Below are 4,733 nucleotides of genomic sequence, written 5' to 3' on the forward strand. Positions count from 1 at the left end.
AGCTCAGTGAGCGTTTTGTCCAGACTATTCATACTGTAGTTCAGTTTAAACTGATCATACCCGTGATGAAGAGAATGGAGGATGGTGTCTACAGCCATTTCTTGAGAGAATTGCTGATCCAGCCGACTCATATTCTCAATGAGTCCAATAATTTTGAGAACATGTGGACTTACGGGCTCGCCTTTCTTAAGCTTGGTCTCAAGAATTTGCCTATGAGTCTCGAATCTTTCGACTCGAGCCAGATCTTGGAACATGTTCTTCAACTCACTGATGATTGTGAAAGCATCTGAGTTGATGAACGTTTTCTGCAGATCTGCACTCATGGTGGCGAGCATTAGACATTTCACATCCTTGTTGGCATCCATCCAACGATTGAGGGCTGCCTGAGTGAACTTAAGGCTCTTACTGCGTTGGTTAAGTTTTAAGTTTGGAACTTAAGGCTCTTACTATGTTGGTTAGATTTTAAGTGAACTAAAATCCTTAATCATGCAACATAATCAAGCTTTGATCTCATGCATTTTAAGACATATTTAAAAGCAATAAATAACTTAAAACATGCATAAGATAAATGTGATCTACTATGGCCCGACTTCATCTTGAATAGAGCTGGCAAAAGCTGACCCAACCCATCAACCCGACCCGAACCCAACCCGTTATTAATGGGTTGGGTCAAGATTTTCCAACCCGTTTAGCTAAACAGGTCAACCCAACCCAACCCGTTTAATAAATGGGTTGGGTCAGGTTGAAAACTTCAACCCGAAAGCAACCCGTCTAACCCGTTTAATTATTGGGTCACAGGTCAACCCGCCAACCCGTCAACCCGCTAACCCAACCCACAACCCGCTTAAATGTTTTTAAAAAAAAATCACTAAAAAACTTTAATTATTTCTGGGCTTTTTTTTTGGGCTTTAGCCTTTAAGTCTTATTCTCTAATATCATATGAAGAAAACCCTAGCATATCTCACGCCTCTCATTCTCTCACTCAAACACTCAGTCTCTCTCTCACTCTCTCTCTCTCAGTCTATCTCATTCTCTCTAAACTGAAACCCTAATCTCTCAAGCGGCGCCTCTCATTGATCTCCACTCACCACCGCGCCGATCGTCGGTCTCCGGCTCAACGCAACGCTAGTCGATCACTCACTCTGATTCAACATCCAAGTATCAAGTATGTGTTTTGAAAACTTTCATTCAATTTTTTTGTGTGGTCATAATTTATTTTTGTTTTGTTGTTTCTATTTGTTGTTAAGATGGGTTTTGTTTGTCTTGGTGAATTGGTGATAACATAGTACATGAGTTTGACTCCAATTACGATTAGGAATTAGAACCATGATGATGATGATGATTAGGGTTAGATCTTATATAAGTACTAAGAAGTGCCCGTATTCCATTGTGATTTGTCGAGTTTCAGAATCAAATCAATTTTTCTAGGGTTTTTTGATTTTTTAGGGTTTTTGTTTGAGAATAATTTTTTTAATTAGAGTAAATTTAACAAAACCGACGATGATGATTAATTTTTTAATTAGACTAAATTTAGCTGGTCATTAATTTTTTTTAGGGTTTTCGATGTTTTAGTGATGATGATGATTATTCGATCTCACAAATAATGAACAGAACTGAACATTATGTTTTAAGTCAGTGAAAACATGAATTTCATTTCTGAATGACCAGCTTAAAGTTGAGCATTTTCGTGTATTTACCACCAAATTATGTGCTCAAAAACAGTTTGTTGTAGTTGAACATGTGAAGGTTAAAAATTCAGATTGTTAAAATGACTCTCTAAATCATGACTTCCATTACTAAACTCTTGAAATTTAAAATATTGTTTTGTGTTTCTCGTAATGTATTGCCATTTGAATTAAAATGTTGTAAGTAACAGTTTCTTATTTATGTTTGGTTTTTTTTACAGCAATGGAAGGCTTCACCAGGAACTCAAGATTTCAACAAAGTTTGATTCATATTAAACTAGCTTAATTTGAACAATTTATTAGCTTTGTAACTTATTTGAATTTTAGTTTTATGTTGGATTGGGTCACGTATTAAACTTTTATTTCTGATTTGGTGATGTATTAAGCCTTATGACTTGTGGCAGGATATTAATTAATGGCAAATTTTGCCAATTTACGACTTATTATTTAGAAGATTGAAAAACATGTTATTAAGTTATCAGATTGTTTACAAAAAAAAATTAAGTAAACAGGTAAGCAGGTCGAAAACAGGTTGACCCGTTTATTTCCAGGTTGGGTTGGGTTGAAATTTTCAACCCGTTTAACTAAACAGGTTGGGTTCAGGTTGGGGAAATCTCAACCCGTTTATAAACAGGTCGACCTGATTTCGACCCAACCCGACCCATTGCCAGCTCTAATCTTGAAGCTTCAACTTCAAAGTCTGTCTTGAAAATCTCCGTGGGAGGCACCATTTTCTTCAAATAGGATAAGCTATAATTAAAACTAATTACAACTATTTGATGGTACGCAGACCATATTTGAATTGAAAAACAACTTTGGTACTTTAGACCAATTACATTCAAATTAATGGTACGCAGACCATATTTTCTATCCTATTTGGGCCATACTAGTCACTTCATAACCTGCAAAACAGTACATATACAATATATACCATTCACCCATTCATTATCATGAATGGCCCACATAGCTGGTTAGTAAAACACATTATGCATCACATAAACATTTGCAGCAATTAATCAAGGGCACCAATAATCTACAAATTATTCAGTCCTTATTAATTCTAATCAAGTTATTTTAACCTTAAGGATTTGTAGACCTAATCAAGAGTTTATGACTAAAAAGGGCTCCCACTTAAACCAATAAATTCATATGCTTTACTAATTTTAAACATAAACATGTATTTCTAGTCTAACCGGAAACATACAAATTTAATTAAAATTTAAAGCTCATATAAATTTATAATTGAATCCATATATTTAATTTAATTTCAGTCGTATTTAAATTAATTCATGATTTTAATTTTAGTAAAATAATTAGAATAAATAAAACTTATTATAATTACAATATTCAAAATTAAAATCCAAGAAATTAATTTAAATTATTAATTTTAAAATTAATTAAAATTACGTAAACTAAAAATTTAAAATTTCAAAACGATCTAATCGCAACGCAACAACCCCACGCAACGCACGCCCATGGGCCACACGCACACAGCCATCGCTGGCCATGTGCGCGCAGCCCATGCGCTGCGTCGCATCGCTGCTGCTCCCCATCGCAAGGCGCGCGCCAGCGCTCGTCGCAACAAGCATGCTGCTGACCATCGCTGGGCGCAGCGCTCGTCGCACGTCGCAACAAGCACGCTGCTCGCCATCGCTGGGCGCAACGCTCGTCGCACGTCGCAACAAGCACGCTGCACGCCATCGCTGGGCGCAGCGCTCGTCGCACGCACACTTGCGCTCGCTGCACGCGAGGCTCCGCACGCTTGCGCGAGGCAGTGCACGCTGTCGCGCAGCACGCTTGCTGCCCACACGCGACTGCTCGTGCCTTGCTCTCGCCCTTGCCCATGCGCCCATTGCTCACAGCCCACGACACAAGGCAGGGCTGCTGCCTTGTGCTCGTGCACCATGACCTTGCTCGCTGCATTCGTACCGCATGGGCGACGAGCTCCCTTGTTCGTCGTCGCATGCCCGCACTATACAACACCCCTTAAGGGTTACACGTAGCGTCCAATGCTTTGTGCGTGCAACTTATATGAGCGTATCGCATAAAAATTAAAAATTTATATTCAAAATTAATGACAAATTAATAAATAATATTAATTTCATAATTTTAGGGCGAAAAATCGAAAATTTATTATTTAATTGATTTCCGATTATCATGGATTCAAGTCTAGGTCATAAAAATTTAAAATTTAACATAAATTTACAATTTTTATGGTGGTTTTTAATCACAGGTATCTAATTAAATTATAACTAATTATGAAAATCAAATTAATTCTAAATTATTCCAATTTTCAACAAATTAATCATAATTACAAATTAGATTGCATAATTAACAAGGCTAGGCATTCAAACTTGTTAAACATATACAGTAGGTCAATCAAAAATTCAAGATTTATCAACAAGAATCGCAAATATTTAATTTAACATCTTAAATTTACGAAATATTGCATTCGAAAAACTAAAACCTCCGAAAAGTCATAGTTAGGCTTCGAATTTGAGAATTCTGGGTTCGGCCGAAAAATACTAATTTTGTCAAAATTTTAGAATGCCTTTTACATGCGGAATTGACACAAAAATCACTCGATTTGGATGAGTAACGAAGAAACTGCCGAAAAACTGCGTACGTATAATTAAATAAACGCAATTTGCAATTAATTAACAATTACGAAAATTAATCACCCCTTTTAATTCTTGCAAATTTGTAATATTTAACCATGTTTATGCAATTTAGATTATGAAAATAATAAGAGGCTCGTGATACCACTGTTAGGTTATGATACATATGACAATTCATAAATCATGCGGAAAAACCATAAAGCCAGGAAAGCATATTATTTTCACATAATCATTTAGCATAGAATAGATGCATACATGTTGTAGCGTGCCTTCCCTAGCTGCGCCCGAACCGAACAAGAACAAGTCTTTATGACTCCAAATGTCGTCCCTCCGTAAATAGTCCACAGTACGTTCGGATCCGCCTCAAGATAGACCAACTAGAATCGCCCTTAAGGTTACTAGGAATTTCGGCTATGTGTTTGCAAGTGTA

General features: G+C 36.7%; 1 long non-coding RNA gene across 1 annotated transcript; it reads left to right on the plus strand.

Moving 5' to 3' along the window:
• Positions 1–607: 607 nt before the first annotated feature.
• Positions 608–2,124, plus strand: LOC110780614 (uncharacterized). The gene is made up of 2 exons (XR_002531512.2): positions 608–1,165; positions 1,907–2,124. It is a non-coding gene; the product is annotated as an uncharacterized lncRNA (long non-coding RNA).
• Positions 2,125–4,733: the final 2,609 nt, after the last annotated feature.

The sequence above is a fragment of the Spinacia oleracea genome, chromosome 3 (genome assembly GCF_020520425.1).
Source record: "Spinacia oleracea cultivar Varoflay chromosome 3, BTI_SOV_V1, whole genome shotgun sequence".
Taxonomy (NCBI): domain Eukaryota; kingdom Viridiplantae; phylum Streptophyta; class Magnoliopsida; order Caryophyllales; family Amaranthaceae; genus Spinacia; species Spinacia oleracea.